This window comes from Rhinolophus sinicus, linkage group LG14 (genome assembly GCF_036562045.2).
Source record: "Rhinolophus sinicus isolate RSC01 linkage group LG14, ASM3656204v1, whole genome shotgun sequence".
NCBI lineage: Eukaryota > Metazoa > Chordata > Mammalia > Chiroptera > Rhinolophidae > Rhinolophus > Rhinolophus sinicus.
In genome coordinates this window covers 26,540,152-26,552,521 of record NC_133763.1, presented here as the reverse complement: position 1 = coordinate 26,552,521, position 12,370 = coordinate 26,540,152, and positions in this window count along the sequence as shown.

The following is a 12,370-nucleotide window of genomic DNA, read 5'->3' as shown; positions in this document are numbered from 1 at the left end:
ATATATGCACCCAAGAAACTATAAGAACTCTAAATAACGTGAACTCAAAAAGATTCATACTGAGACCCATTATAATCACAGTTGAAAGCTAAAAACAAAGAAAATCTTGAAAGCATCAAGAGAGAAGCAAATCATCACGTACAAGTGATCCTCTATGTGAATAATAACTAATTCTCCTTAGACGCAATGGATAACAGAAGGAAATTTAACATGCTTGAAGTAAAATAAAACTGTCAAACAAGAGTTCGATATTTGGCAAAATTGTTTCTCAAAATGATGAAACAAGTTCCCATTTCTTTTCAGCACTGTAAGGAGCTTGGAATGTATTGATTCTATCTTTACAAGAAAAAAATCTGAACAAACTGAAAATCAATACTTCTTACCATAATCAGAGAATTTAGGTCACAGAGCCAACTGATGCCTCCAAAACTGGATGTACAGACAGGAAGATACAAAAAAAAAATCAAAAAAAAAAAATCACAACTTACTGGAGCAGGTACCCTCTCTGTAGGAACTAGTACTGGAGTAGGAAAACTGAAACTGTACTTGAGAAATTGCTAGAGGCTCAGCAGGACAAATTTGTGTTAAAAAAAACTCCAGTCTTAGAAAGACTCCCAAAGTTTTGTTAGTTTTATCTCAATTATCCTTAACTGATTCTCACATTAACAAATGAAAGAAAACAAAACAAAACAAAAAACACTGTCCATGCTTCTACCAGACAGAGGAGAAAGTAGTTATGTGAAAGGCATATACCCAGAGTATTTTGTTTTTAACAAGATTTGCCCTGAAATAAAACTGTTTCAACAGAGCTTGCATAACTTTGGCTTTAACCAGCCCAATGTACTTGGGCAAAGGAAAATACCAAATTTCAGCCTCCTCTAGCCTTTCTGTCTCACCTAAGGCAGTGGGTAAAACTGAGAAGCACTTGCAAAAGTAGCAAGCCAGAGGTACCGGCTCACTAAAAGACTGAGACCTAAACATAGGACTACAGAATGCTTCCCCTACCCCCACACTTTCCTGACACATCAATGGAGTTCCCATATAATAACAACTGAGAAAACTTCACATCAGACTTTATTAATAAGTATCTATGAACCCTGAAAACAACATGGGGGACAAAACAAAGGAAACCAGGGAAAATTTTATCATGCAGCTATATCAAACTGTAAAGAAAGCCTACCTCTTTTTTTCAATTTTTTTTTTTTTTTTTTAATTGGGGAAAGGAACAGGACTTTATTGGGAACAGTGTGTACTTCCAGGACTTTTTTTTTTTCCAAGTCAAGTTGTTGTCCTTTCAGTCTTAGTTGTGGAGGGCGCAGCTCACCTCCAGGTCCAGTTGCCATTGCTAGTTGCAGGTGCAGCCCACCATCCCTTGCAGGACTTGAGGAATTGAACTGGCAACCTTGTGGTTGAGAGCTCACTGGCCCATGTGGGAATCGAACCGTCAGCCTTCGGAGTTAGGAGTATGGAGCTGAAACCGCCTGAGCCACCGGGGCGGCCCCGAAAGCCTACCTCTTATCCAGATCAACAAAACCTCACACTAAGACCCTATTTACCTCAGTTCTTTTACTTAGTACTTTATGTTTTGCTTTTAAAAAAATTGCAAAGCATAAAAAATATGCAAAAGAAACGAAAACACAGTTTAATTAGATGGAGCAAGCATCAAACTGACTCAGAAATCAGTGGTTACTAAGGGCTGGTGGGTGGGAAGAAATGGGATGTGACTGCTAATGGAGATGGAGTTGCTTTGGGGGATGAAAATGATCTGGAATTAGATAGTTGTACTGGTTGCACAAGCCTATGAGTATATTAAAAACCACTGAATTCCTCAATTATCCCTTCATAAATTATGTGTCTAACCACTACATTATACATCTGAAACTAACATAAAATAATATTTAATGTCAACTGTAATTAAAACAATTGTCATGGGGATATATAGTACAGCATAGAGTATATAGTAAATAATATTGTAATAACTATGTGCATTGTCAGATGGGTAATAATCTTATTGGTGTTATCACTTTGTGAGGAATATAAATGTCTAATCATTATGTTATTTGTACACCTGAAACAAAGAAAAAAAAAAGCAGACAAAAAAAAGTACAGGAAATGAAGCCAAAGGGGAAAACAAAAGGGAGAAAGGTTTTCTACTGCATTATCTCAATTCTCATCATTTCTTTTACTACATATTTTTTAGTTATTTTCTTATTGGTTTTTTGAGGATCACAATTAATGCCTTAAATTATAACAATCTATTCCACATTAATACCAACTTAATTTCAGTAATATACAAAAACTTTATTCCTCTATTACTCTATCCCTTCCCTTGCTTGTGTCCTACTATTTTCATATAAATTACATCTTTATACATGCATGCCCATCAAAACTAATTTATAATTATTATTTTGTACAGTAATGTTTTAAATTATATAAGCTAAAAGAGTTAAAACTAGAAAATCTACTTATAATTGTCTTTTATATTTACCTGTTCAATTACCTTTACTAGTATTGTTTCTTTGTTGGATTTGAGTTATTGTCTAATGTCCTGAAGAACTGAATTTCATCCTGAAGTATTCGCTTTTGCATTTTATAGGACAGGTATGTATTGTATTGAGTCTGTAGCTCACCAAGTATTGATATCTGAACAATATTAAGGGTTCTAATTCATGGACATAGAATGGGTTTCTATATATTTATATTTTTCTTAAATCTTTTAACAATGTTTTGTAGTTTTCATTGTGTAAGTCACCAACTTCCAACTTCCTGGAATGAAAAGATGGTTTAACATACAAAAATCAATTGATTGAATACAGCACAAACAGAATGAAAGAAGAAGAAACAACATGATCATCTCAATTTGTGCAGAAAAAGAAATCCGTCTATTTTCACAGGGACCGTAAGGAAAAACACAAGCCTTCTATTTCTTAGCCTCAAGTAGCAAATAATCCAGGAATTTTCAAGGCTACTGTCAAGTTGGAGAGTGGAAAATAGAACTAGGTCATATTAAAATGCACAAAATTTGCTTTTCCAATTGAAATTCAACAGTTTTTCTGGAATAAACTCTCCGCTGATTGCTGCAAGCAGTTGGTTAATTTCCAGAGTTCTGAAAATGTTTATTCTAACATTTTTGACAGTTTTTTCATTACTATTATGAAAGAGAAAAATTTAAGAGATCCTTACTCTGCCATTTTTCCTGACAGTTTTCTTTTTTTTTTTTTAATTAAATTTATTGGGGTGACAATTGTTAGTAAAATTACATAGATTTCAGGTGTACAATTCTGTATTACATCATCTATAAATCCCATTGTGTGTTCATCACCCAGAGTCACTTCTCCTTCCATCACCATATATTGATCCCCCTTACCCTCATCTCCCACCCCCCACCACACACCCCCCTTACCCTCTGGCAACCACCAAACCATTGTCTGTGTCTATGAGTTTCTGTTTCTCAATTGTTTGTCTTGTTCTTTTGTTGCTTTTGGTTTATATACCATATATCAGTGAAATCACATGGTTCTCTGCTTTTTCTGTCTGACTTGTTTCGCTCAGCATTACTCTCTCAAGATCCATCCATGTTGTCACAAATGTTCCTATATCATCTTTTCTTACTGCCGAATAGTATTCCATTGTGTATATATACCACAACTTCTTTATCCATTCATCTATCGAAGGACATTTTGGTTGTTTCCATGTCTTGGCCACTGTAAACAAAGCTGCAATGAACATTGGAGCACACGTGTCTTTATCTCTAAATGTTTTCAGATTTTTTGGGTAGATACCCAGGAGAGGGACTGCTGCGTCATATGGCAATTCTATTCGTAATTTTTTGAGGAACCTCCACACTGCCTTCCATAACGGCTGCACCAGTCTGCATTCCCACCAACAGTGTATGAGTGTTCCTTTTTCTCCACAGCCTCTCCAACATTTGTTACTATTTGTCTTGTTGATGATTGACATTCTGACTGGGGTGAGGTGATATCTCATTGTGGTTTTGATTTGCATTTCTCTGATGATTAGTGATGTTGAGCATTTTTTCATATGTCTATTTGCCATTTGTATGTCCTCTTTGGAGAAATGTCTCTTCAAGTCCTCTGCCCATTTTTCAATTGGGTTGTTTGGTTTTTTGTTGTTGAGTTGCATGAGTTCCTTGTATATTCTGGATACTAGCCCCTTATCGGAGGCACTGTTTGCAAAAATCTTCTCCCATTCAGTTGGTGGCCTCTTTATTTTGTCAATGGTTTCTTTTGCTGTGCAGAAGCTTTTAAGTTTCATATAGTCCCATTCGTTTATTTTAGCTTTTACTTCCATTGCCTTTGGAGTCAAGTTCATAAAATGCTCTTTGAACCCAAGGTCCATAAGTTTAGCACCCATGTTTCCTTCTATGCAGTTTATTGTGTCAGGTCTTATGCTTAAATCTTTGATCAATTTTGAATTAATTTTGGTACGTGGTGACAAATAGCAGTCTAGTTTCATTCTTTTGCACGTGCTTATCCAATACTCCCAGCACCATTTGTTGAAGAGGCTGTCTTTCCTCCATTGTATGTTTTAGCTTCTTTGTCAAAAATTATCTGTCCATATTTATGTGGTTTTATTTCTGGGTTCTCAATTCTATTCCATTGGTCTATGTGTCTGTTTATCTGCCAATACCATGCAGTTTTGATTATTGTGGCCCTGTAGTACAAGCCAAAGTCAGGAAGTGTGATAGCTGCATTATTGTTCTTTTTCTTAAGATTGCTTTGGCTATTCGGGGTCTTTTGTGGTTCCAAACAAATCTGATGATTTTTGTTCTATTTCTTTAAAATATGCCATTGGGATTTTGATGGGGATTGCATTGAATCTGTATATTGCTTTGGGTAATATGGAAATTTTAACTATGTTGATTCTTCCAATCCATGAGCACGGAATGTCTTTCCATTTCTTTGTGTCTTCTTCAATTTCTTTCAAAAATGTCTTATAGTTTTCAGCATATAGGTCTTTCACATCCTTGGTTAAGTTTATTCCTAGGTATTTTATTCTTTTGCTGCAATTGCAAAAGGAATTGTTTTTGTATTTCTTTTCTGAGATTTCATTGTTAGTATATAGGAAGGCAATGGACTTTTGTGCGTTGATTTTGTAGCCAGCAACTTTACTGTATTCGTTGATTGTTTCTAATAGCTTTTTGGTGGAGTCTTTAGGGTTTTCTATATATAGCATCATGTCATCTGCAAAGAGTGATAATTTAACTTCTTCATTCCCAATTTGGATGCCTTTTATTTCTTTCTCTTGCCTGATTGCTCTGGCAAGGACTTCCAACACTATGTTGAAAAGCAGAGGTGATAGGGGACATCCCTGTCGTGTTCCTGAACGTAGAGCAAAGGGCTTCAGTTTTTCTCCATTAATTATGAGATTAGCAGAGGGCTTGTCATATATGGCCTTTATTATGTTAAGGTATTTTCCTTCTATACCCATTTTATTAAGTGTTTTAATCATAAATGGATGTTGTATCTTGTCAAATGCTTTTTCTGCATCAATTGATATAATCATATGATTTTTGTCCTTTATTTTGTTTATATGATGTATCACATTGATGGATTTGCGTATGTTGAACCATCCTTGCATCGGTATTCATCAGAGCTATTGGTCTGTAGTTTTCTTTTTTTGTGCTGTCCTTACCAGGTTTTGGTATCAGGGTAATGTTGGCCTCATAAAATGAGTTGGAGAGTACTGTTTCTTCCTCAATTTTTTGGAAGAGTTTGTGCAGAATTGGTATTAGATCCTCTTTGAAGGTTTGGTAGAATTCACTAGTGAAGCCATCTGGTCCCGGACTTTTGCTTTTGGGAAGGTTTTGGATGACTGATTCAATTTCGTTACTGGTGATCGGTCTGTTTAGATTTTCCAGTTCTTCATGGTTCAGCCTTGGAAGGCTATATGTTTCTAAGAACTTGTCCATTTCTTCTAGGTTGTTGAATTTGGTGGCATATAGTCCTTCATAGTATTCTTGGATGATCCTTTGTATTTCTGTGGTGTCCGTGATAACTTCCCTTTTACGTTTCTGATTTTGTTAATCAGTGTCTTCTCTTTTATCTTAGTAAGTCTAGCCAAGGGTTTGTCAATTTTGTTAATCTTTTCAAAGAACCAGCTCTTTGTCACATTAATTTTTTCTATTGTCTTTTTGTTCTCTATTTCATTTAGTTCTGCTCTAATTTTTGTTATTTCCTTTCTTCTGCTGACCTTGGGTTTTACTTGTTCTTCTTTTTCTAGTTCTTTAAGGTGTAACATGAGGTTATTTATTTGGGAGTTTTCTTGTTTCTTGAGATAGGCCTGTAATGAGATAAATGTCCCTCTTAAAACTGCTTTCGCTGCATCCCAAAAATTTTGGTACGATGTATTTTCATTGTCATTTGTTTCTATGTATCTTTTGATCTCTCCTCTAATTTCTTCTTTGACCCAGTCCTTCTTTAAAAGTATGTTGTTTAATCTCCATGTATTTGTGTTTTTTCCCACTTTCTTTTTACAGTTGATATCCAATTTCAAAGCCTTGTGATCAGAGAATATGCATGGTATGATTTCAATCTTCTTAAATTTGTTGAGACTGATTTTATGTCCCAATATATGGTCTATCCTTGAGAATGTTCCATGTACACTAGAAAAGAATGTATAGTCTGATGTTTTAGGATGAAGTGCTCTATAAATGTCAATTATGTCCATTTCATCTAATGTGTCATTTAGGGCTACTATTTCGTTATTTATTTTCTGTTTGGATGATCTATCCATAGCTGTCAATGATGTATTTAAGTCCCCTAGTATAATTGTGTTTTGGTCAATTTCTCCCTTTAGTTCTGTTAGTAGTTGCTTGGTGTATTTCGTGCTCCCTGATTGGGGGCATAAATATTGATGACTGTTATGTCTTCTTGTTGTACAGTCCCTTTCACCATTATGAAATGTCCATCTTTGTCTCTTGTTATCTTTTTCACCTTGAAGTCTGTTTCATCTGATATCATTATGGCTACACCTGATTTTCTCTGGGTACCATTTGCTTGGAGTGTCAATTTCCACCCTTTCACATTGAGTCTATGCTTGTCCTTGTAGCTGAGATGTGTCTCTTGGAGACAGCATATGGTTGGGTTTAGTTTTTTGATCCAATCTGCTACTCTGTGCCTCTTTATTGGTGAGTTCAGTCCATTTACATTTAGGGAGATTATTGATATGTGAGGATTTCCTGTCATTCTATCTTTAGTTTTCTGGTAAGGCTGTGTCTCCATTGTTTCTTTGCCTTATTGTTGTTGTCTATTATTTCTGTGTGGTGGTATTCTATGATGTTTCCCTCTGTTTCTTCTTTTATTTCAGTATATATTTCAGTTCTGGATTTATTTTGAGTGGTTACCCTTAAGTTTATGTAAAAGAAAGTCTGATATTTAGAGTATTCCATTTTCTTCTGCACGCTTACTTTCTCCATTCCCATATTCTGGTTCAGTCCTTACTCTCCCCCTTTTTGAGTTTTGGTTTCCACAAATTGTCCCTGTTGATGGTGGTCGAATAGCCTCCTTTAGTATTTCTTGTAGTGCAGGTCGTGTATTAGAAAATTCCCTCAGCTTCTGTATGTCTGGAAAGGTCTTTATTCCTCCTTCATATCTGAAGGATATCTTTGCTGGATATATTATTCTTGGCTCATGGTTTCTCTCTTTCAATAGTTTGAATATTTGGTTCCACTCCCTCCTAGCTTGTAGAGTTTCTGCTGAAAAATCTGATGATAATCTAATGGGCTTTCCTTTGTAAGTTACCGTCTTCTTTTCCCTGGCTGCCTTGAGGATTCTTTCTTTGTCGTTGATTTTAGACAGCTTCAATACAATGTGCCTTGGAGAAGGCCTGTTGGGATTGAGGTAACTAGGTGTTCTATTTGCTTCTTGGATTCGAGGGTCCAGTTCTGTCCACAAATTTGGGAAGTTCTCATCGACAATTTGTTTGAATATATTCTCTGTTCCCTTCTCTTTCTTCTCCTTCTGGTATGCCCATTATTCTTATATTGCTCTTTCTGATGGAGTCAGAAAGTTCTTGTAGAGTTCTTTCATTTCTTTTAAGTCTCAAGTCTCTTTCTTCTTCTATCTGTGTCATTTCCAGGTTTTTATCTTCGATGTCACTGATTCTTTCCTCCATCTGGTCAACTCTACTACCTAAGCTGGTTATTTCATTCTTAATTTCTTCTATTGAGTTCTTAATCTCCAGAAATTCTATTTGGTTCCTTTTTAAAATTTCAATCTCTTTCGTAAAATGCTCATGCTGTTCTTTGATTGAGTTTCTGAGTTCCTTTAACTGCCTATCTGTGTTTTCTTGTATCTCGTTGAGTTTTTTCAGAACTGCAATCTTGAATTCTCTGTCATTTAAGTCACTTATTTCTGTATCTTTAAGTGCCTTCTCTGGAGATTTTTCACTTTCTTTCTGAGCTATCTTGTTGTCTTGGTTATTCATGGTCATTACTGGTTTACTATTTCTCTTCCTAGACATCTACAGGAGTGGCTTCTGCAACAGGTTGAGAGGAAGAGGTCTTTCTTTTGTTTTCCAGTACTTGTTGGTAGAATGTTTTACTTTTTCTCCGACTGCAGGCTTTTTTTTTCCCTCTCTCACTAGGTAGTGCTATGTTTTCTCCGCACTACTCTAGCTTCTCACACAATGGGGGGATTCCCTGGGAGACGGGCTTCTCCTCTGTTAATAGTTCGTCTAGGTCACAGGGCGCAGTGTCCTGGTGGGTATGCGGAGAGCTTTTGATGTTCCAAAGCTCTTCCAGCTCCTGAGTCAGAGCCCGTATGTTTCAGCAGTTCTGTTTACTGCTGCAGGGATCTGCCCAGATAGGTGGGGTCAGGGGCGGGGTGAGTTGTGAGAGGTGGCCTAGAGCAATGGCAGCGACCACCATCACAGCCGGTCCTGCTTCCACAGCTCCCTCCCCTTTGCCGGAACTAGTTGGGCTGTGAATTTGTGTCTGCGGTCCACAGTTCTTAAAACAGCAAATTTTCTGTTGTTTTGTTCTGACACTGCTACTGTTTCGCTTCTCGCACCGGGCAGGTGGGGGCGGGGCGAGCTCTGGGAGGGGAGGGAGGGGGCGGCTAGTCTCAGTGCCTAAGGCTCCGTTCTCTGCTCAGCAGTGAGGGCTTAAACTACTGTTTACAGCCTTTTTCCCTCAGTCTTTTCTCCGAGGTCTCTGCCGTGAGCGTTGGGTTCAGCCGTGTTATATGCTGTCCCGTCAGTCCTGTGAAGCCCTGGCAGAGCCCTAGCAGTCCGATCTCCCGCAGCTGCGGTAGTTCCGGGAAGCAGGGAGCTCGGCGTGCTGAGCTGGGTCTTAGTCCTGCGCCCGCGCGGCTCCGTCTCTGCGCACTTCTCCTTTTCCTCCTCCCTCCACTCGCGGGAATCTCCCACCTGTAGGTGATTTCAGTCGGTAGTGGGCCTCTTCGTCTTGCCTGTCTGCTGTGCAGGGAGTCCTTTGTGGAGTATTTGTTGTTTGATTCTTTGTAAATTCCAGGGGAGCTTTACAGAGGCTCACCTCACGCCGCCATTTTTCCGGAACCCTGACAGTTTTCGATTACAATTTTTTGGCATATTTTTCTTTAAAAATTCTTTGAGCAACTTTATTATAGAGGTTTTATGTCTTTGGTAAATGCAATCTCTAGGCCCATTTAGGAAGAGTTTCTATTAAATTTTCCCCCCTAAACATAGGTCATATTTTCCTGTTTTGTTTTGCTTTTCTTGAAGAGTGGGTATGTCTCATAATATCTTGCTGGAAACTAGATATTTGAGATATTATATTGTAGCAACTCATTTTTTTCCCCTTTCTTGCTTATTGATGTTTCTGGGGAGTTTTGTTTTCAATTTTGTTATGGTTATTTGTGGTGTTATTTTAGTTTCTTGGGGCTTTGTGTTGTTGTTGTTTTTTTTTAGTAACTTACTTGGATGTAATCTGAGAATTTTCAATGCCCAGTGCATGCCCAGTGGTAAGCAGTCCCTGGCAACTCTGTTTATTTTATTTTTCATACCTGCTTCTTAGAGATAATTCATTTACTGCACAGCTTAGTGGTAAGCAAATGATTAGTCAGTGATTGTGATAACAGAGGTCGAGCCAGCGAAGTTTCAATATTCTTTTTATAGATCTGTGTGTTGCTTGGGGATTGTATTCAATATTCTGGAAAGTTTCAAGTCTACCCCAGATTTTGCTTTGTGCCAGGCTCTTTCAGGATATCCTTGAATTGATTACAATGTCCCAAAAAAACAGCAGTATGTTGCATGATTATGCTCCTTAGGTCTCTCCTTCCAAATATGTAAACTCCCATTCAGTAAGGGATGCGTGGAGAACATAACTATTTTTTCTATGGCTTTCTGTTAGCATAGCCTCTTCCCAAATATTTCCTATCAAGATTGCTGTCATTAATGACAATGCCAATAGACATGAGTTTATCCTTTCTGCTCCAAATTAGTGTCTTCTAACTACAAAACTGCTAGTTTTCCTCATCTCTCTCCTGTAACGTTCCTGAATAAAATGAGCTGGAGATAGGGTAGAGGTGGTGGTGGTGAAGAATTCCCAGACAAATATGGAATATTGTTCTTGTCCAAACTACAGCAGTTTCTCTTTTCGTTTTTCTTTTAAAATCTGGTGTTTATCTGAGGTCAATTTCTAGAGCCCTGACCATATAAACTTTGTTATAATTTTGCTAGGTGTTATAGTTTTTGTTTGTTTGCTGGGAGGAGTATTGATTTCCTACCTCTTTACTCCATCACTCTTGAAAGCATCTTTCACCCTCTCTTCCTCCAACTCTGGTTAATTTCTATTAGTCCTTCAGTACCATCTTCTCTGAGTCACTTTCTTGACACCCCAGGATAGATACTTCTTTCTATGGTATCTTATTATTGATTTGTTTAGCCTTTATCAGTTTCTATTAAAGTGTCTATTGACATATTTGTCCCTACCATTAATTGTAATCTTCTTGAGGCCAGCAACTGTATCTTATTTTTCTTTCTGCCTCTAACGTGAAGCACAGTACTAACATTCAATAAGAGGATTAAAAATGTCAATAAAATTTTAGTAGCATTAGTATGATTGCTACCCTGCTAAAGGTCCAGCTGCTCAACGCATGAAAGCCAAAACTAGATAGGCGTGTTTCGTGAAAAGAAAAGCAGGTTTATTCAAAATGCCAGCATTCTGGAAGGATGGCAGACTCCTGCATGAAGGCCATCCATCCCCTTCCCCTGCTCTCAGCACAGCCAAAAGGTTTTATAGGCACATAAGAAGAGGCAGAACAAAGAAAAAAGGGGATGGGGAGGAGGTGTTCTTGGCCTGGAGTAAACAGAGTCACTGAAAAGGTGCTTCCCAGAGGCTGGTTTATTTCAGGGATAGGAGTGGATCTTATGCAGATGTAAAAACTTCTTTGCAGTCAGTGTCCTGGAGGTTTCCTTTAGGAAAGAGCTTCATTGAGCCTGGCATGCATATGGTCTGGAATAAAAATAATCATCAAGACTGGTCTGGAGTAAACAGAGTCACTGAAACTGGTATGCATAGTAAATGTATAGTAAACAGATTCATTAAGGTTTGGCAGGAAGTAAATAGAGCAAAGAAAAGAAAAAAACTTTCAAAAAGTTCCAAGCTAAACTACACTGTTAAATCGAATTACACTAGAGGTTTAAATCTCAAAATAGAATATTGAAAATTTTTTAATCTTTATGTGTATGCTCTTTCTGCAAGTAGATTTGAAACTATGGTAAGTAAAAATAAATTTTCATTCATTTTTTTCTTTTTTTCACAAAAATTTGTAAGATGTTGCATACCTGATCAGTGTTAAAATATCAACATTTTAAATGAATACTTGTATGCCAAACTATTTACTTCAATCTTAAAATGTCATGAGATCACTCATCTCCTTGCTTTTATACATGAATTAATTATTTCACTAATTTGTGCCTGTATCAACCATGCCTACCTTTTTTTTTTTTTTTTTATTAAATTTATTGGGGTGACAATTGTTAGTAAAATTACATAGATTTCAGGTGTACAATTCTGTATTACATCATCTATAAATCCCATTGTGTGTTCATCACCCAGAGTCAGTTCTTGACTGGTTAACTTCTCATCCCTGAAATCTCAGAGATCACTAGATACAGGAATCATTTTCTAATTCATTCCTGCTTCATTGTTCAGCAAGGCTAATTTCTGTCCCTACATATTCCCTCTGACTTGTGTCTCTATTATAACAGTTATCATACTCCATCAAAATTCCTAGTTGTTTCATGATGAGGAACTAAATTTATCTTTATATCTTCAGCACCACACAGAGTAGCTAATATAAGATAAGCATTCAAATAACTTACAGTATATTCAACTAAAACTCATGAAACCTTTAAAATATTAATA